We start from the raw sequence: 22,757 nt of genomic DNA on the forward strand, positions 1-22,757 counted from the left end.
TCTCCAGCAAAGGCAGATAGGTAACACAGTTACAGGTATCCCCAGCAGAATGTTACAGAGTCATGGGGATAGGTTATTGGTAAAATATTGAAAAGTGCCTATGTTCCTGGGGGCTAGAGTTTTAAGTGTATTAGGCAATTCACGATTGAAATAGGCACCTAAGAGGATTTTCAAAACCCTAGGCCTCCAATTCCCATTGAAATCTGCTCCTTGGGGATACTGACACAGCTACACACTGCCCTTTATGAAAGGCTCCAGGTGAAATCACATCCTATCTCTAAATTTAGAGAAATTGCAAGTAATATATGAAATGAAGCCTACATCTCAATGTCAACTAGATGAATCACTGCTGATTCTAGAGACTGTTCCAGTACATGGTTTTCAATCTAATATAATATGTCTTTAATAATGAGAACAAAAAAAAAACCCCAAACAAATAATTAGGTAAGAGGCCATAACATTCTATGAAGGTTTAATAGCCTTTAAAAGTGATATAGTAAAATTCAGTCTAGATTCAAACAGTACATTAGTGTCTGAATATGTCTCTTCTTTCCTTTCAAATGCAAATTGATTTTTCAAGAAAAATATTAACGAGACTGTTACCAGCAACACAAGTGGATGTTGCTGTGTGTAGAAACCTTAGAATGAATGCTCATTCAGACTGAAGATTTAACGTAATGTCAGAGCTTGCACTTTAAGACATTCTTTTTTCTATTATACTGCAACATTATGTTTTAAACATGTAACTACACTTCTCTTAGAAATGCATCTGTTGGTCATGAAAGGTATAAAGATGGCTAAATCATATTCACGGCTACTACCTGACAACTGATGGGATGAAGGAAGTAATTTCTAGTCTGATTAAATCAAGGCTTTGGAAATTATTAAAAGAATTCAGAAAGGTCAAAAACTAACAGTCTAACAAGTCAAGTGTCTTCAATTCATATTTATAAATGCTATTCATTTAAACTATTATAATTTCTACAGTAAAACTGGATAAGCACTAAAATTAGCCTTCCTTTTTAAAAGACACAAATCATTCTTTCTTTAGACAGAGGTAAGCAGAATTGAGAGATTTGTAGAACTGAGATGAACTTACATATGGGTTATTCATTGTGTTGGCATCACATGTAATCTTGTTTGAATTGAACCACATAGTGATTTTTACAACACTTACAATAGATTAAAAATGGGATTTTTTTAGATCATGTCATTAATGTAAAGAAACAGTCATGTGTGGCAGTTTCCTTTTGATGTGCATGTTTTTAAACCCTAATGTGAGATTATGTTCATCCATCAAAATGATTATATTATAATGGGCCTGATTCTCATGTGCTCCAGCAATGCAAATGGGGCTTTAAAGTGGGAATGATATAAGTGTCGTTGTCTGAAACATCTTTAAGGCCCCTTTACACTGCCAGAGTGGTGTAAAAGACCCTTGGTGTAAATAAAAATCCGGTCAAATATTTTCAGTTTTTGGGTGCCTACGGTTAGATATCTGTAGTGGGTTGGCTGTTGTTTGGACAGCCAACACTCAGGTTTAGAGGGAAGTGACTCCACCTCACTAAGTCACAGCGGTCAAAGTCTATCAGCAGGGGAATTAGCATGATTATATAGTGCTGGCCCTTGGCTAGGGCAGATAGCACCTACTGTTGAGTGCTCTAGACCCCAGGACAGGGCAGAGCAAGGGGCAGACTTTAGCTCAGCCTTCTGGCTAGGGCTGACATCAATCAATACAGTCAGGGCCCTGATCCGCTGGGCAAGACAGGGCAATAGGGAATCTTTAGTCCAGATCTCTCGCTGGGGCAGACATCAATAAATAAAGTCAGAGCTTGGACCCTTTGGGCGGGGCAGATCAATAGGTAGTTTTTAGCCCAGACCTCTGGTTGGGTCATACAGCAGTGAATAGTGTTAGGTCTCTGACCCTTTGGGCCGGGCAGAGCAATAGGAAGTCTCTGGCCCAGCTCTCGGGCCGGAGCAGACAGCAAACAAACACAGGCTCTTTGGCCTAAGATAGGTAGGCTGCCACCCCAGGGGTGGGGTTGTCAGCAGTGGGTAAAGAGTACTTGGTCCATCCTACTCCATCGGATCCTAGCTCAGGGCCCTAACAGTGGTGGGTCAGTGGGGTCCTGCTGAAACACGCTGACTCATGATCTGATAGCAAAACCGGACTAAAGTCTAGTTTCCCTTGGCTACTTCCTACCACAGTCCAGGGATTAGTCTCCATAGTCCTAGGTTCCTCTGTATCCTCAGGGTACTCCACAGCTGGCAGTCCCAGCAGTTCCTCAGGGTACTTGTCAGATGACAGTCCCAGCAGCTCCTCAGGGTCCTCCTTCTGGGGCAGGGGTTGACACAGCTCAGTCCCTGCTCCAGGGGGCCAGCAGCAACGCAGAGGCTTCCAACTCATTCCCTGGCTCTTTCCCACATGAGCTGGAGGCTCTGACTTTTATAAATTTTAAATTAATGGAGATATCCTATCTCCTAGAACTGGAAGGGACCTTGAAAGATCATTGAGTCCAGCCCCCTGCCTTCACTAGCAGGACCAAGTACTGATTTTGCCCCAGATCCCTAAGTGGCCCCCTCAAGGATTGAACTCTCAACCCTGGATTTAGCAGGCCAATGCTCAAACCACTGAGCTATCCCATCCCCCAATACTTCCTGTCCCACCTCTCAGCTTCCAGTGCGAAGGGTAGGCCCACTCTGGCTCCACCCATTAGGGGGCAGAGAGTGGTCCCTCCCTCTCAGGCTTGGAGAGAGGCCACTCTACTTCACTACACTATCAAAATCCATGTTTAGGCACTTCCGTAAAAGAGCAGCTGAGCACTTGCAGATCCAGTTATTTTCAACGGGACTTCCCTGGAAGCTGTGCATTCACAGAACCTCTGAAAATCAGATCACTTTTATTTTGTTGTCTAAATCCCCAGTTAAAGACTATGTGTGTGCTTAAAGTTGAACACTTACTCAATGGCCTTACTGAACTGGGGACCAGTTGTGTATTTGGATATCTCAACTTTAAGTTCCAACGTTTGAATTTTTTCTCATAGAACTAGAACAGAAATAAGATGGCAGATAATCACCTATTACAATGTACAAATGATGGTAGTTTATATATAGAATTAAAGAAATTAAAAGAGCACTGCAAATGGAAAGTTTGAAGGGCAGCTGGGAATAGACTATATATGGAAAAAGTAGGTGTGGCTGTTACATAGAGGGGGCATTGGGGACAATTTAAATAGATAAAATAAACTAATAAGCAGCACAAAATTGCTAGGTTGGTGGAGTTCGGGATAGTTCCTATATGCAGGGAAATATAAACCAAAGAACAAACAAAAAATAGGTCTGATTCCCTCCCAGTCCCAAATCACTGAGCAACCGCAGCTTCCATTGACTTCAGCTGGAGCTGTGCTTGCTCAGCACTTCTGACAACTGACGCCAAGCAAGTAACAAGGCAGGGCAAACTATGCCATCTCCACTTTGCTTGAATATGTATCTTTCATTGTTTAAAGTTTGGCTTGAAAGCTTTTTGGGCCGGGGCTGCCTGTACAGTGTGTAGCACATTTCAGGTGCTAGAGGAAATTTATAATACATATAAAATCCAGTATATAGTAAATATATACCTCTTCATCTGAACTCCAATACATTTTTCTTCATCATGTGGTAATGTATAGACCAATCCCCAGTGTAGCCCTTATGCCAGGTGATGTCAGCAGCAACAAGGGCAGGGTTCAATATCTAGGATTTCCTCTTAGTAATGCAAAATAAAACCAGCTCGAACCCACACCCAGTAATCTGGAAAATTAAACACCATCCCTAGGCATCTCTAAGAGGCAGTACTTCCCCACAACACTGAGTCTGTATATAACAAAAGGTAAAGGGAAACACTGTGATGGGATCCCTGGGGTGTAGCCTGGGACTGTAGCTGGGCCCATTTAACTCTCCAGCCTGGGCTGTGTTTCACAATGCTTGGCTAGTGACAAGCAGCAAACCCCTTCAGGCCACCGCATGTGGAGCCCCACACCCAGCTAGTTTGCATGAATTCTCCCAGAGTCACTCAGGAATCATACAGAGAAAGGCGAAACGCACCAGCCAAATCCCCCCAGCTCCCAGCCTTGTACCTCAGGAATATACTGTCATGCATTGTTCAATACCCTTTCTTGAGCAATGCAAGTTTATTAATTGTTCCCCACTTAATCAATGGAAAGTGGATATACACCAGCCTTTGTAAACCTGAGCAGATTTACCAAGCACTTCAGGCAAACTCACTGGTAAAGATAAACAGTAAAACAAGTGTATTGATTACAGAAGATAGATTTTAAGTGATAGGCAAAAAGTCAGAGTGATTACCAAAAGAAAAGAAAATATAAGCACGCAGTCTAAACTCTCAGCCCTATTAGACTGGGCAACATCTAGATTAAGCAGCTTCTTTCACCCCACTGGATATTGCAGTTCGTAGTACACGGGTTTCACCCTTGAAACCTGGGCGAGTCTCCTCTGTTAGAGTCTTCAGTCTTCTGAGTGTCCTTGTTGCTTGCAGCATAGGTGGGGGGATCAGAAAAGGCAAACCATGGGGCCCCTGTGTTCTGTTTTTTACTCTTAGTTCATAAGAAGAAGAACATAAGTCCAGGCATATCTGGTGGGCATTGCTGAGTCACAAGGTTTAGCAATATCTCTGGTCTTTCTCCTGTGAATGAGTCATTGTATTGTAACTCCTCTGCTGGACAATGGATGGTGATGTCTGTTCAGCACCCACCTGGGTGTTGGTTACCTTCCTTGTCGTCGTCTCTGGAGAGCTAGTTTCTGAGCGCTTCCAGAACCCACAGAATATTTAAGTGAAAACCGTACAACACAATTCTTATAATTTTGTATGCATTAATGATACACATATTTAGATGGAACAATGGCTTTCAGCAGATCATAACCTTTCCCTGGATACCTCACATGGCATGCTTTATGTGAAATATCACAATTATATATAAATGAGGAATATGGGGGTTACAGGGTGCTCCCCCGACATATAGAGTGTCACAAACACCACAATCACAATTCAAAAGCATGTAACCATAAGCAAGCACCCACTCCTCAGTACAGTACGCTGCAATTGGTTCACTGCTGCTGCTATCATCTCTGCTGTGGCCCCTGTATTCTGCTGCCACTTGCTGTTGCTGACACTGGCTGCTTATTGCCACTGTCATCTCTGCCACTGCCTGCTGCTCACTGCCACCTCTGTTGCTGTTATTTCTGTCACTGCTCAGTGGTTTTATCAGTGCTGCTACTTGCCATTCACTGCCACTTCTGCAATACCATGTTCTGAGGTTTCACCACTTAGGTCAGCTCTTAGTGATTTCACTAGGTAGCAGGGAACCTTGCTGCTAGTGCAGCCTCTGCATTGTCTTTCACTGTCCCCACACCAGGTCTAAAGCTTAGCCCCTAGACCTGCTTATCAGTGACCTAAGCTCTAGAAATCACTGAACAGAAAACAAGGAATTTCAACTGAGTCTAATCACCCTTGTCTTTAAACACTGGAGAAGGAGAATCAAATGATGTCTCGGATTCTGTAAGCAGCACCCACATTACCAAGTAGAAACACCTGTCCTCACCACCTCTGACTTTCACAGGGTTTTGGCATCCCTGTAGCCTATAGGACTAACCTGTTTGCTTGCATATATATATATTCTTAAATTCTTAAACTATAAGAAAAGATATATATATATCTTTATATCTATATCTATATCTATATATATCTTTTCTTATAGTTTAAGAATTTAAGAATATATATATATGCAAGCAAGCAGGTTAGTCCTATAGGCTACAGAAAAGATATATATATATATATATATATCTTTTCTTATAGTTTAAGAATTTGGTTTATTGTAATAGCTTTATAGATTTATATTAAAGTAAGTTTGGCTGTAATGCAAGAAACCTACAGGCCATATCCTATATGTTAAGCTAAGGCAAAGTTAGCATATCTATATTAAGACCTTTTACTCAGAAAGCAAAGTTGACCTATATCTTGTTACCTAAATAGATGAGTACTCACGCCTACGTCCATGACCTTTTATTTAGACCAATAGACAATGGAGAATGGCATAGGGGGGTTTTCAATGTTGTACCCACAGACTTAACAAGTATACCACAAGAGACTGATGTGCGGACATACCTGTCATCAATATGCACATACATATTAGCCTATGGGGTAAGTGTACCCTAACATTTCTGTGGGTGAGTAATTAAATTTGGGCAATAGAGAACTCCATTTCTCACTTTACTTAATCTCCATTTCTTACTTACTCCATTTCTATTCTTACTTATTCTCTATCTATTCTATCTATCTACGATGGCTACTACTATTAGTAGGCTACACTTGTTCTTCTTAAACTTTAAGTTTCAAGGGAACTAGGCTAAGCTTGGTTTCCCTAAGTTTTATTCTTTGTTTATTAGGTTTTAATTTTAAGTTTAAGTTAGTCAAGTAAACCCTAAGTTCGCTTTAATAGCTCGCAGCATTAGTTTCTTCTAAGCACTGCATCCCTCACTCAAGAATTAAGAAACCTGAACAACAAGGCTGTTCCTGTGTCTCTTACCATCAGGTTATCAAGGAAGGGGGTGAGTATATTAACCAAAGCTTTGTTGCATATAATACTATATTATCACATGTATCTTTTGAATAGCAGTAATGCAATTGTAACTTTGTAACTCTGGTTATTTTACCATTTACTTACTATTATTGATTTTAATAAAAAGTCTTTAAGGCTATATCTGTCTCAGTGTGAGCTTCCTGTCATACCCCCGAGGGTCCTTTGTAAATTCTGTGGAGCCTGATTCGGGACAAGAACTTTTATCTTCTGATCAAACAGATTGGTGAGCCTAAAACCCATACTATTAATATTAATGATGAATTATTATTATTAATATTGTTAATTAAATTAAATCAAAATAAAATAAAATTAATAAATTAAATTCCCATATTATCCAAATTAATATTATCAGTACACCCTAAATCAGGCTACATCCCTACCCCCTGATTTGCAAGTGAGGTTCAGTTTAGGATGACCCCCCTCAATTAGGGCACGCTAAGTACAGTTCTGTTGCCCTGTACTCATAACATAAGGATAACAAACATTTCATTACCCCTGCATTCAATACTAAAATGAATTGTAACCCAAAACCCAGCCAAGTTGATTACTGACAAAACAGCTCTATATGCTGAACACCTAGGCAAAATAAGTACGTCCATGCAAATACGTTCTGCTCCTGAAAGTATTTTCCCCCAGTCCATCGTTATATGTTGGGGAAAGCTCATTCAGACCCTGCTTATACCAATATAGTCAGCAAAGCTGCAACATTATTAGCTATGTCTTTCTAATAACTTCACCACTGTTGTTGAAGCAGACACTGAGTGTTGGATCCAGGAACATTTTTCCAGTACACTTTGCAGACAGTTTTCTACTCACTGACCCACTCTGGGCCCAATCTTCTAAGCACAATCTGTAGAGAATTCCCATTGTAGACACAGCAAAGAGAGATCACAGGATGTGGACTCATGACCTATTGTGCAGTATTTCGGTCTTCTAAGTCACATATAATTCTGGTACAGATCATACAGTCATTTAGTCCCTAAAATATGTTGTTTTCACAGAGTTTCCAAGGAGGAAATGTCTCCTCAAAGTGAACAGGACTTAGAATTAAAATTTAAACTATTTACAGTGATTGTGTAAATTTGTGATTATTAGTTTCTTTACAATTTTTAAAATTATTTTCACCCTAAGGTGTTAAATTCAAGTGAAAGATGAAATTATCACTGCACATCTGATAGTATATCTGTAGGTTTTTATGATTCTGAAAAGTATGAGCATAATGTTTGGATTGAACTCTAGATTTATTAGCAGGAGTGAAAGTGAGTCTGTCATAAGGATTTTTGATGGATGTTATACTTACAATAAAGGACATAAATCCCTCATATTAATGGGAGACTAGATTGACTTATCTAAATGGTTCATTTATAACACAACTGGAAAAGACAACATAAGGAAGTAAATCTATCCTTAACATGTTTAAAATTCAACTACCCCAAAACAATTATTCAAAAGCTATTTAAGCTCTGGGGGAAAAAATGTGCAGCACTCATTCCCATTTTTGCACGAAAATGATGCAAAGATTTTAAAATTTTTTTTATTGGTGGTGGTGGTGTGTGCATGTGAGGAGGGGTGGAGTGGTATATAGGAAAACATATCTAGGCCCTAACTCTGCTCTCAGCACCACTAGTGTAAATACAACATTGCTCCAGATTTCATAATGGTGAAATAAAAGCAAAATTTGGCCCAGAAGGTATGTATGCCAGCCAAGGAAAGGTGTCATTGCTGTAGTAGTGTAGTATCTTGCTACTTGCTTAGCTGTAGATTAATCACTACAAGGAAAATAAAAGCTTTGCTCACTTTTGTTTCACTGACTACATAGCTTTCCAGGCTACTGAGATGCTCAAGACTGATTCCAGATAGCCTATGGAGGTGGGAGTTTGGTGGGGAGGGGTAGTAGAAGGGAAGAACCCCAGCAACAATGTGTCCAGCGGGTCCTCCAGTGAAGAGGGTACCTGCAAGGTGAGGATGCACTATTATATTGTCCTTCCAACAAATATCCCCTCTCCTCTCACCCATCTATCCAGGCCTCACTTTCTATTTCTTGTTGTCCCAAGTCCTTATCTAATTGCCTATCCAGCTCTTCCTACCAGTGATTTACTCATATCTCTCTACCCTAGTCTCTCTGCCTTTCTCTTTACCCTAAGGCAGTGATGGGCAGCTTGCGGCCCATCAGGGTAATCCATCAGGGTAATCCACCGGCGGGCCACAAGACAGTTTGTTTACATTAACCATCCGCAGGCACAGCCACCCGCAGCTCCCATTGGCTGGGAACGGCAAACCGCGGCCACTGGGAGCTGCGGAGGGTCATGCTTGCTGATGGTCAATGTAAAGAAACTGTCTCATGGCCCGCCAGCGGATTACCCTGATGGGCCGCGTATGGCCTGTGGGCCGCAGGTTGCCCACCACTGCTCTAGGGCTTCCTGTCACAGATAATGTACATTTTGTAGCTTAGCTGCAGGCTGAATATGGTGGCTGATTGGGCCCACCACACCTGTGCTTATTTAGTTAGGCATACTCTGCTCACACGAAGCTTTCAGGCACAACAGACTTTTGAGAAACCTTTGTATTGATTCTACTACTCTAAGTTGGCTGCCTAAACCTTTGCCTCTATGCCCAAAATTGAGGTATAGACAGCTCTGAGCGCCCAGAGGTCTTGGCTCAGCCTTGTGATCCCCTTTGAAAGTTATATACTTGAAAATTAAGTGCTGGATAAATGGCAAACTGGGCCACCACACTAACTTTGAAAATTTTGGATCTTAGTATCCTAGTGGCCTTACACAACAAAATAACAGAAAAATGGTAAAAATGCTTTTGTTTTTCCTACCTTTTCCCCCTGAATCCTGAGCTGATTGGCCGGCATGGGATGAGAAGTTTTTAAAAAGATGATGACAAGGGGATAGAGGCTATGAGACAGTGGGAGAAACCATCTTACATATGCAAGTTACATGCATTCATGAAGACCAAATTTAGAAGAAGCTGTGTGCAATTGAATTATATGCATGAGTCCAAAGACATTTAGACAATTTAACATATTCTTGCAAGTGTAGAGAATATAATTTCTAGATATGTTGCCAAAGAAAGTATATCTTGCCAAAAAATGTTACAAGAGGTGTACATAAATTATTTCAATATGCATTTTACATAAAGGCTTTCAGCCTGTAACAGCTTGCACTGAAGCAAATATAGATTCACACTATATCAAAGACTCTTCTCGTCTGAGCTGGCAGATGTAGACTGCACTTGGTAGCACACTTGTTTTCATTCTAAGTGTATAAAATAGAAAGCTAAAATGACCAAAGCCGTTTTCAGCAGACTGGAACATATTGATTGAAAATACTTTAATTTGGAATGTCTCTGTCAGACTAATGAATTAATGCAATAAGAATCATATTGGAAATACCTGCATGTGGAAGAGAATGCTGTATAAAATCAATGGAGAGGAAAATATGTGGATGCCAAACTGTAAATTTTCTGAATGGAAATTAGTTTGTCTGCAACATGCAATGCTTTGAGTATGAAATTCTTTCACCTGTGGTTAAGTTTGCTCTTTTATTTATGCATTTCTTTGTTTTGATGTTATGGTTGGAAGTCTACTTGTTAAGATACTAGTAAAAATATGTCTTACTAAGAGTAAAATGTACTGACCTTTCATTTCATCTCTCTAATTTCCCAGAAAAACTAAGGCATTGTAGCTATGACCATCTCTTCTTCTATTATTTAGAGTTTACAAATGATAAATAAAGATGCAACGGGGACAACTAAAATTAAATTGATATTTAAGGCAATTGTGCGGCCTATGCTCAAATAATATTGTTGTGGTTTCATACGGCTCTCACTATCTGAACCCCCTGTGGCCTTCTGTGACATGCAAGGTCTGCTAACCCTCATTTGTTGAGTCCATATTGGCCAGCTTGTTTGGGAGATGGGACAAGCTGCTTTAAAGTATCCTCCAACTCCTCAAAAGGCCTATGTAGCAGACATTTTCAGAGATACCTGCAAGAAGGGAGATTGGCTAACCAAGAGGTTCTCCGATTGTTCTCCTATGTGAAACATTGGTGACCTGTAATGCATCTGCCAGTGGTCTGTGGAAACGACTTGTCATATGGTGTTGGCTCTTTCTCCTTGTTTCCAGCTGCCACCGTTCATTAAAAGACAGCAAAAATATATACTTGGTATTTTTATTCCTTGTAAGAACTGCTGTAGTTGCCACAAGGGATATTATGAGTAGGCTAATAGGAGGAGAGGCTTTATTAGGGATGGGGATTAGTGGTGGGTTTGTCCATTAGAATTTCTTGATTGAGATGTCATCCTCACTTTAAAAAAAAGACTGAAGATGTCTGATTTAAACAATACTAATTATATACAATAATTGCTGAGTTTTATGGGGAGCTCTTTTAGGGTATGTTTACACTAGAGGTGGAACACTAAATATAGACCTGTAGCCAAGGTGGCTCAGGTGGCAGGAGTGGCTAGCCATCTTGAGTATGATCCTGTCCAGAACCACAGGTACCTACTTGCAGTTGTTAGCTCCTCCCACCACTCATGCTGTCGCTGCTACACTTTCATCAGAGATCTCCTCAAGCTGGAAATTACAGTGAAGCTGGACTATGTAGGCATATCCTTAGAGAAATCTAAATGCACACGCTTGTTATTTCTAGTTTTCATGGAAGATGTGTGTCCATATCCCCTAGTCTGCTTTAAAAATCTCAACAATTGTGGTTTTAATTTTCCATTCCTCATAAAAACTGAGTCATCCCTCATAGATGTTTCTTCTCTAAAATACATGGCACACAGAGTACTAGTAGTGTACTAGAACAGATTTCCTCCAATGTTCTGGGTTCCTAAAGCAAGCTGTAATGTTTGACTGCTTCTCCCACCTGGCCCTTTTATTTACTTCTGCCCTGTTTTGCTCAGACTGGCCATGAAACCTCTCACATAAACAAAAGCTTGAAAATACCCTTCACAATAAAATGTTCCTTTCTCTCCAGGCATCTCTGCTTCAGTGCATGTTTCCCAATGCTCTTCTACAGTTTGGAGGCAAAGTCAAAACAATTCATCCTCATTCTCCCTGGCCTGGGAGAGGTCAGCAGGCTGTCCTCTTCCATCCAGTTTCTCTCCCTGGGAAGAGGCAAATTATACACTGCCCTTCTTCCCAGAATTCATGCTGGTTGGCTGAGAAAGAGGGAAGTCTTGCCTTGCATGAAAAAGCTCTTGTCCCAGGCTCTAAAGAGACACTGTTTTTTCCACACACTTGTTATCCTGGAACCACTTCCTCTATGTGTCTGCCTCTGTTATTACTTAAATCCATCAGTTACAGAACACCTGGTAGGGGTTGCATGGCACACAAGAGTTCCTTCTCTGGCCTTAAAGGGACAATATATCCTGTTATACTGCCCTTGATAATTTTTTAAATTCACTAAACAGACCTGTCAGTTTCCCCAGATCAACTCAAACACACGATGACAACATAAATATGACTGAAATTAATCAACCACACACACAATCCACAGAATCTCATACCCAAACCCTACCCAACACCCATTTCCTCGCAAGCCAGGAGAAAAGGTGGCTCACCTTAAAGGCTAACAAATGTGAGCTGTTAAGACATGGGGAAGAAATTAATTCCAAAGACCTTAATGGAGAAGTCCTGCTAGTCACATCCCCATAGTGATGGGGCTACAGCTCAGGCAATTCTCTTGACTGCAGCTGTGGCAGTATGTCATGGGGAGAGAGATGTGTTACAAAAGTTTCACTGACACTCATTTGGGATGGGCTTTCTAATTCTTCTGCCGCTCACCATATAGGAGTAATACTGCTATCCCAAGCGCATGCCACTAAAACTTTTAATCCACACTTTGCTATCATATATTCACTATACAGCACAGCAGACAAAGAAGCACACATGTGGGGCCAGATGATCATGACCCTGGATGTGTGCTCACAAATGTGAGTAAAGGGGTGTATAAGAAGCTCTCACAATCTTCTGAACTTGCTACCTGTATCACAGGTGGTAGCAAGGGGGGAAGAACACCACTGCTCATCCTGCACAGGTATGCGTAGGTGAATAGGGGTTGGATTTGCCCAGGCTCCACCTCCACAATGCTTAGGACAGCTCAGCTGAGCCATCATAAAGGGGGAGCTAAGCTATGCCAGGAAAAGGTCTAGAATAGCTTACGTTTCCCTAGAGCACAGGGGAAGACGGGATTGATCTATGACCTTCAGTCACAATTCAGTATTTGTTCTGCTCTTAGTGCTGCTCTTTAATTTAGGGCATGTTGCAAAGTGCCAATCCAACCCATTGTGTATAGTATATTTCTTGATTTGAAACCAAATATAAAGAGATAAAAGCTGTGGTGAAAAAAGGAGAGAGAAATTAAAACATTAAACCATAAAAAATGGCCTGTGTATAAAGGCATCCGCAAGAGGAAGCTATAAATAAAGGAGAAGCAGCAGATTAAGTAAGTGACTTGCTTGCTCTTGTTTGTTTTGGGCCAGCAGCCAGTAAAGGGATGTAATGCCAGCTTGTGGTACTAGGCTGAGCAAGATAAGACAATGGGGCAGGCGCAGTGGAGGAAGGACAGTGGGCTGGAATTACAGTACAGGGCTTCTTACCTAGCAAGTACTAGCAAGCAGCACCAGGTCATTACGAAACAGGGCTTCCATACAGGTGAGTTGGAGTAAACTGTCACTTCCATCATCTGCACCCATTTTAAACAGACTATATCTCCTCTTTAAAAGTTAATGCAAGATGCCTCTTGGCTCCTGTTTGAATTGTTGGCGGAGAACGTGGTGTCATGTTTCCCCTCCTGGCATATCAGTCTGGTCACAGTTAAAAAGAACAGAAGGGCCTGTTGGAAAGGATTTGCAGAGAAGCATATTGAAATATATATATTTGCCAAGATTTAAAGAGAGAAGTAATCAGAGGGAGAAAGTGAGCCAAAGGGAGTGTTCACTCAAGGTTGATTATAATAATAACTATACTTTGTACTTATGCACTGATTACATAGCAGCAATGTGTTTTAGGGGGTAAGATGACAATGCTGGAATTTCTATGGCAATGAAAGCTGTGTAGGTTGTACTCTCCTGATGATGGGAACTGCCAGGAGTTAGGACAGGCCCTACTGCCTACATTTATTAAGGAATCCTACATAAATTTTGAGGCCAGGCTTGGGTAGGGAAATCTATTTCTGTCATCTTGCTTCTTGATTGTGCAGGGAATGGAATTTTTGTGGTTCAAACTCTTTCTGTCCTCATTCCTGGCCAGTTAATCCTGATATTCTGACATTAGCCAGAGATAGTTGATTAATGGGCACTGTGGGCATTCCACTTATGAAGCCCAGGCTCTTTTCTAGTCATTTATCCTTATCTTCCAATCAGTGATATGGGAGGAGGCAAATTTGGCATCTATGGTTCTTCTAGCTGAGAAGAAACAAAGTCTTCCTAGTCCTCCAGTTTATGATCTGTTTATGATCATAATCCGTTTATGATTAAAGCCCTCTCCTAATTCACAGACCTTTTGCTTGTCCTTATGGTATCTGGGGACAATCTGCCTCAGCCAGAATTCAAAGTGGATCAGGATGGGATGATAAGGCATACAGGTAGGTTGTCTTTCCATTGTCATTATACTCGGATTGCTCTATTCTGTGTGTGGGCAGCAAAGTGAAAGAGGCTCTTCAGAGATCAGAAATCTTGTCATTTTACTGTGTGGCTCACACACAGAATGGAGTACAATGGAGTAGAAGAGCAAGTAGAACAATGACGCAGATAAACAACAAAGGAGAGGGAAGGAGGGGAAGCAACATAATGAGAAGTGGGGGAGGGAAAACACAATAGGGAAAAAATATGTGGTTTGGTTGGCATATTGTCAATGCTAACATAGCCATTTTGACACACTTGTGAATAAAACAATATTTGAGATGGTGGGAAAATGTATGCAACAAACGACAAAAGAATTAGTGCAAAATTCTGGAGTTCAGACGGGGCGGAGGGTGGGGAGAGAGGGTAACTTTGTGAGCCAGAGATTAACTCCGCACTCTGAAACATATTCCATGGCACAAAATGAGAATGTGGTTGGGGGAAAAGCCCTTTACCCTCTACCACGCTGATAAATGGGAAAAGAAGGAATTCAACAACAACAGTATACCCGAACCCACCCCAGATATATTATTTTAGGATTGCAGTATTTAGGCCTGCCCAGATTCAGTTTATTGGATATGGTCGCACATGGCCTAATCCAAAGCACATTGAAATCCCTGGAAAGGCTCCCATTGACTACAATAGACTTTGGATCACATCCATAATTCAGGTACAAAAGCCATAGTAATGGAGAATGTTGCATGTTGTTATCATTATTACTATTTATTTCAATGACAATAATATCTAGATATCAGGGCCGCATTGTGCTAGGGGTTGTACAGACACATTAAGAAACCATATCTTTCTAGGGTCACATACCAGGTAATGGCAAAGCCAGGAACAGAATCCATGTCTCCTGAGTCCCAAATTCAAAGTCCTGTTCACTGGAGCATACTATATTAATGAACGATTGGGTGAACTGAGAATAAGGACCTGTGTGGCCTAAGAGATAGCTTTCCACAGCAGGTGAACTTTTCTCTTGAATAGGTTGATCTTCCACAATGAGTTTATGAGCCCTGTGCCTAGCATAGGTTGCCTGGATTAAACCTACGAATAAAGTGCAAACCTAAATGCCATTACTACTTCAACAGTCATGCTCTAGTGTAATACACTGAGAATTTAAAACAAAGCAAAGGGGGGAGGGAACATTTCAAGCAAAGGAAAGGATGTCATACAAATTATGAGGGTTAGGTCTGCTGGAAAAAAGAGGTTTTGATACTGAATCACCATGCTTAATGGGCAGTGTCTCAGTATAGTTCAAATATCTTGATGCTATGATGCCAGGCATGCAGACATTCCCATGCAAACATTATTTACCCATTTGATTCAGGAGAAACCCTAGAAAAAAATTAATATCTTGTAGCCACAAACTAACATTTGTTTATTTTTGTGTCTCTCCAGTCCTACTCACCAGAGATGCACCTATCAGGTGCTATGCAGCTTCCCTCCCCTCTACTGGCTTTGGCCGCAGATCCACTTCCTCTTTCTGCTGCTCTCCACCATACACTCCACTCTGCCCAGCCAGCAAAACCTCCACTTGTCTCTGTTCCTAGCACCGGGTGCTCATCTTTGCCAGAGGATGGACAAACAACATGCAGCAGTTGTAGCAACATATGACCAACATAGCAACAATTGAACTTGCAGCATAATTTAGAGAGAAGCTCAAAATACAAGCAATGTGGGTACCTCATGACAGCCACAGCATCCAAAGAGGAGCTCACAGAAATTGATGCCAAGGATGTGGTTCTCTGACTCGACTGGATGTATGGAACTTGGGAGACTAATGTTGGAAAAAATGTGCCTCCTGCAGAGGAGAATTGGTATTGCAATGATGCAGTGGTACGTTAAACTAGAAGTACAGGGGGAGGCATCAATTCCTGCTGTAGGAGATGAAACTACTGTAATTTCACAGAGGTGGTAGAAAATCTACTTAATTTAGCTACCAAGTAATTTTCATAATTTTTTTTTCAGATCCATGAATACAGTACAAATTAGCTGACAACTAGAATGTCAAGTCCTATGGTGTTTATAAACTTAAAGTTATGCTTCTCAATAAGTGTAAAGTCTTAATCAAGAGTGGCAGCTCTAATTGTAATTGTTTTTCCCCCCTCAAAATGGAGTTTAATACTGTGAATGATCCAAGCAATCTGGTTACTTGTTTGACTGAAGTTTTTGGACAAACAAAATAGCTTGAGTTTCAAGTAGCTCATGATGGCATGTCAGTTACTTTCAATGGGAGATCATTTCTGGTATAAATATCATCAGTACACTTTCCTAAAATTGTCATTTGATATCATGCAAAGCCAGATTCAGGTGACAGTGAAAGAGCTTATGCTGAAGCCCCAGATTTAAATAGTGTGAATGGAGAGGAATCTGCGTGGAGGTGAACATTTAGAGATATTTCTGTTTTTAATTTTTGGGTTCTAGATTAATTAAAATAAAATAAAACCCCCTAGCAATAAAATTTTCAACTGCACTATTTTTTGCAATCTACAAGCAGTAAACTCCAGACACAAAACAGAAAATTACATACCAAAATGGGCATTTTAGTTTCCCTTAAGCTCAATTTTGACGGTGATGATCCCAATCTTTTCTTCATCCTGGAAGTAACCCAGGACCAGATCGGTACCTAACCTTCCTTAATTTCTAAGTTAGGTGTTTAAATAGGATCTGGGTCCCAGTGCCTCTTTAAGGTGCTGAGACTAATCAGAGTACATTTCACTAAGTATTTGCTAATTACCAAATTATAGCCTCACTCCTCTGCCAAGCAGTAGCAGATGTCAGGGCCTTGTTTCCTGCTGAGGAGAGATCAGAGAGACACAGAATCTTAGGGCAGGTCTACACTACTCGCCTGAATCGGCGGGTAGAAATCGATCTCTCGGGGATCGAATTATCGCATCTCGTCGGGACGCAACAATCGATCCCCGAATCGACGCTTCTACTCCACCAGCGGAGGTAGGAGTAAGCGCCGTCGATGGGGGAGCCGCGGAGGTCGATTTGCCGCCGTCCTCACAGCGGGGTAAGTCGGCTCCGATACGTCGAATTCAGCTACGCTATTCGCGTAGCTGAATTTGCGTATCTTAAATCAACCACTCCCCACCCCCCCATAGTGAGGACGTAGCCTCAGTCTACATTACAAAGTTTTGGCAGTATAACTATGTCGGCTAGAAATATTTTAAAAAAATATCTAGCCAACATAGCTATGCTGGCAACACAGTGTAGATACATCTATACCAGGGTGGGGAACCTTTTCTCTAACAGGGGCCATTGACCCACATAAAAAATCAGTCGGAGGCCACACACATCCCTGTGGGGCGGTGCAGAGGCTCAGGGCTTCCCCCCGCAGCAGAGCAAGCAGGTACTCATGGCTCCAGCCCCGTAGGGGGTGCCTGGAGGCTCAGAGCTTCCCCTAGGCTCTGGGGTGGGGCCAGAAATGAGGGTCTTGGGGGGCGGGAGGCAGCTCTGGGCCGGGGCAGGAGGTTGGGGTGTGGGAGGAGGTGAGGGTGCGGGCTCTGGGGTGTGTCTGTGGATGAGGGATTTGGGGTGCTGGAGGGGGCTCCGGGCTGGGGCCAAGGGGTTTGAAGTGCAGGAGCAGGCTCAGGGCTGTGGCGGGGGTTGGGGTGCAGGAGAGGGTGCGGGCTCTCTGGGAGAGAGTTAGGGTGTGGGAGGGGGTTCCAACCTGGGGCAGGGGGTTGCAGTGCAAGAGGGGATTCGGGGTGCAGTCTGCGGCCAGGGTGTGGCTGGGGAAGACCTTGCCTCAGGACCATTACTTAGGATCGGAATGCAGCAGGAATGTGGGGTCTCTTAGTGGCCAATGTATCTGAGGCATCCTGCAGCACCTCACTAAAGGCTCTGTGTCAATTATTCTATTAGCAAAATGTCTGGTATAAATCCAATATTTGTTGACAAACATTATTCACATTATCAGTCATCTTCCCTCTATCCAAAAGGACATAATAAATGAATCCTAGGTGATGAAGGTGGACTATTAAGAAGTACAGTAGTTGCTTATAAAATCAAGTCAAAGCTCTGTGAAGGCTTCTGAGAATGCTGTCCACCTTTACGTGACTAACTGGAGAGATCTGTAGATAACACTGTATTAGTCACTGTGACCAATTAATTAGGCTTGGAGAGGGGAAGAGAGAGAGAGGTTAGCCCTTTGCCAAAATCGTAGAAATTAAATATGATGCTCTCGAAGAAGTGTGTGAGTGATCCCTAGATCTTAACAAAAGCAACAGAACCTTTCCAGGTAATCATATGACAGTCTGTAGGGAAATGTGAAATCTTTGAATGTATTGTTGATTGATTCACCCTCCAAATAAGCTTCCTTTTTAGAAGCTGGAAAAAAAAATTGAAAAGGCCCCCCATACCCTACAGTCGTAATGTGATGTATTGACTTAGTAAAATCATTACAATCTATAGGATTTTTCCCTAAGGCAACTTTTGTAGTGTTCTCCTTGACAGTGCTCCGTATGCCTCTTATCAGAAAGTGCAACTTAATCTATATGCCCATCAGCTCTTGTGCACTTAAAAGCAAATGTTCAGCTGGAGACTAATTGAAGCGTGCAAGTGAAACAGAGCTTTGTATTTGGGCCTGATTATAGTTACACCTGTAGAGAGGGTTTTATCTCCATTTTGGGGGGAAGACTAATAGGTGCATTGATCCATGAATGATTATGAATTTGAAATGAATCCAAATATAACCCCAAATACAAAACTTGATACAAAATGGATGGGCATCCTTGCAGCCCCGAAGAAGCAATTTTTCTGCCCAACTAAGAAAATATAATTGTACTCATAGCCCATTGAGAAAAACATCTTGAGGTTTACTAGGGAAGTTTCAGAGTCCTACCTACTATTCAGGTAGATCCCTTCTTCCCAGTCCCAGTCCCTAATGGCTTCAAAACCAGAGACAACTTTTTTAAGTCTTCTGGATGCCTTTGTGTCTCCTCTACTATCATTCTTTCATCATCTGGGTCTGTGACATCCATAGATATGCCCAATATGCTGCCTGCTCAACAGAGATGTAATTATAACTCCCGTGAGTGAGCAGGGAAGGCTTCAGCAACAATCCATTGAGCACAACAATCCATCTAACACCACGACCTAGCAAATAAAATAATAATTTAAATGTAATACTTTGCACTTTTATAGCAGCTTCCGTGTTTCACCCTGCTTTATAAGTATTAATAAATTAAGGCTTACAGGACTTCTGTGAGAGGTGGAAATAATCACAGTTTTATAAAAGATAAAACTGGGGACCTAATTTTGCAATGTGCTGGCTTCATCAGGAAGCTCTTCCAAAATCAGGCCCATAGAGACTCAGGTTCATATCTGAACACAGCTACATGTATGTACAATATTGGACATGTATCAGAGGGGTAGCCGTGTTAGTCTGGATCTGTAAAAAGTGACAAACCTTATAGACAAACAGAAGTATTGGAGCATAAGCTTTCGTGGGTGAATACCCACTTCGTTAGACGCATGTGGTGGAAATTTCCAGAGGCAGGTATAAATATGCAGGCAAGAATCAGTCTAGAGATAACGAGATTAGTTCAATCAGGGAGGATGAGGCCCTCTTCTAGCAGTTGAGGTGTGAACACCAAGGGAGGAGAAACTGCTAAATATTGGACATGTCCACTTTAGACTCACAAGTCTCTGATGTGGGTATAGAAGTCAGGGTTACATGTTCACATATAGGATTTGAGGCCCAGATCCTCAAAGGTATGTAGTCACCTAAATTCTGTTTATTTCAATGGGAGTTAGGCACCTTCATATCTGTGAGGTTCTTGGCCTGAGTGCCTAAACCGGGTACAAGCGAAAACATGCACTTAGGCATGCAAAGGAGTGAAATTGGTTTTAAGTGAGTTGTCCAAAGTCTCAGAGCAAGGCTGTGACTGGGCCTGGAACAGAACCCAGATTTCCTAGACCTGTTCTTTAAGCAGAAGACATTGCTTCCACTACTGTAATAGCACTGGACAATGTGGCCTTATGCTCTTTCAAGCTAGCTGCACACCTTGTTAGAGCACTAACTATGAATCTTTCCTTTCATACTTAGTCCTTAATTTCCACAAACTAACTGTCCCCTGTAGTTGCACCAATTTTGTGTGTTTGCCTTGTTGTATCACACAGAAATAAACTAATGCTGAGAAGAAAACAAGATATTGCAAGTTATGAATCACAGACCACATGAAAGGGCTAAAGAAATGAATTAATCGGGTGAATACACTTGGAATTTCATAAAGACACAAGAGGTAAATAAATATATTTATGAAAGCATGGAAAAAGGAAAAAGTAGGATTTTCTCTATGAGTTACTAGCCACCTATGGGAAATAATTTATTCTAATAAAAATAATTAGATAATTCCATTCATCTTTACTTTAAGTTTGGACAAACTTTTTGTGACTTTTCAGCCATTTGCTATCTACATGGCTCAGGCAACCAGATTTTTCTGTGGTAAGGAGTTTCTTGTTGTAGCAAAGCCCATCTTTTCCTTTCCAGGTTGAAAACTAAATTGATTCAGTCTTCTATTAGATAAAATTTGGCATAAGCTAGGTTCTTAACTGAGGAGAGACTTTAAAAAATGCATGATCAATATCAGTTCAATAATTTTTGCTAAGCTATTAAAATACAATAAAAATAGTAGTAAGTATCTGGGTAGAAAAAAGTTGGTGCCCTGATGGACAGTGAAATAGCTTTTGTGACAGTAATGTAGTACAATATTTGAAAAAAGCATAGTGTCCAACCTGGAGTATCCCAAGGGTTGGATTAGTAGAAAGCTAATGGAAGGCAATGGCAAATATGGTAGAAGACACAAGGGATAATGAAGTTTTCAAAAGTCATACATGGGCCTTCTTCCTTCATCCTCTTTTCTGCCCTCTCAAAAAATCACACACAGACTCTGAGGAACAGATCCTACTGCCTTTATCTAGACAAGACACCCATTTAAATCATTGGATGTTTTGTCTGCAGAGGGATTATAGGATTGGACCCTTATATGTGATTAACACCTTCAACTTTCTAACCTGCAACACAGGAGCATTGTCCATGGTACGCCAATGCTACTGGCATACTCCTACAAAACAGTACTGAATGTTCAGTTCTAAACTCTGCCCTGTAGCGCTTGCAGATTACCATTAAAAAGGAGAATTCTTGGTAGCATTGGAATAGTATGAATAACACACCTAACAAGACAAGAATGATATGCATCCTCTAAGGAAACCTGCACAATACTTTCACAAGGTGAGCCAGGGATCTTAAATTCATATCTTTGCTAGACACTAAAAATCATTGACTGAAGAGATGTAACTCAAACCTGCTTGGTGTGGTGCTCTGTCCCCCTCAAATGGCAACTAGAGCAGTGGTTCTCAAACTGTGGCCCATGGGCTGCCCAATCAGCGCACAGCTGTGGCCCATGTGATATGCTCATGGCCATACAGGTAGTATATATATTGTGTGGATGCAGCCCATATAATACATAGAGAAGTGACTATGTGGCCCACAATGGTAATAGGTTGAGAACCACTGTTCTAGAGCTTGAAGAGTCTGCTATAGACTTGGCTAACGGGTACATGGCTTTTAGCTCATGCAGTAGAAGCTCATACATTAAACTTCAGAGGTTCCAAGTTCAATCCTGCCTGCTAATGACTGGAGTCTGTCGGCATTACCAGAAACACTTGATGTATGGCTTATTTCAACAATCTATAACACACCAACAACCCTAGCCTTGCTTTCCTCCCTGTGACTGGAGGAGTGTTGATGGGTCACTACACCTTGAATGGTCCAGTGAAATATGTTAACTATTTATGCTAAACTATCTGTTCCATTTTGTATTTAGCTGTGACACTCTTGAATAAGTTGACGTGAAGAAGAGCTCTGTGTCATCTTGAAAGCTTGTTTCTTTCACTAACAGAAGCTGGTTCAATAAAAAATTACCTCACCCACCTTGCCTCAGGACAAGAGTGATGCAAATTGGAGGTACAAAACCACTCTACTAAATAGGAGTTCAGTTTTCCGCAATTGGGATTTTAAATGGGTAAATTTTAAAACATGCTAAAATAAAATATTGGAAGAGGGGACTAAGCTTTGCAGGTTTTTTCTGCTCCCCTCAGACCAAAAGGTTCTTTAGGGAGAAATGAGACTGAAGAAAAAATATTTCCTGGTTTCGGGATATCTGTAGTGACTCATTGATGAGTATTGCTATAGCTACACAATAGCATTGCAGCAGATGATACAGACGTTACAGTAATATTAGTCCTTTTAATCCATTATACAAATTGCTTGCATATCAGATGTTAAGGCAGATGAAACAATAAATATTGACCAAATACAGTTAAACTATTTCCTTAGCACTTTAATGGATCAAAATAACAATTTAAAATAATCACTGCAAGCTTGCTGGTTTTTGTGACCTTTGTTGGATACTGTAGAGGAAGCCTCAAAATAATTTATACACATAAAGCCCCTTCAACCAAACTTCTCATTAA

The sequence above is a fragment of the Terrapene carolina genome, unplaced genomic scaffold (assembly GCF_002925995.2).
Source record: "Terrapene carolina triunguis isolate 2854851 unplaced genomic scaffold, T_m_triunguis-2.0 Scaffold66, whole genome shotgun sequence".
In the NCBI taxonomy this organism is placed as follows: Eukaryota; Metazoa; Chordata; order Testudines; family Emydidae; genus Terrapene; species Terrapene triunguis.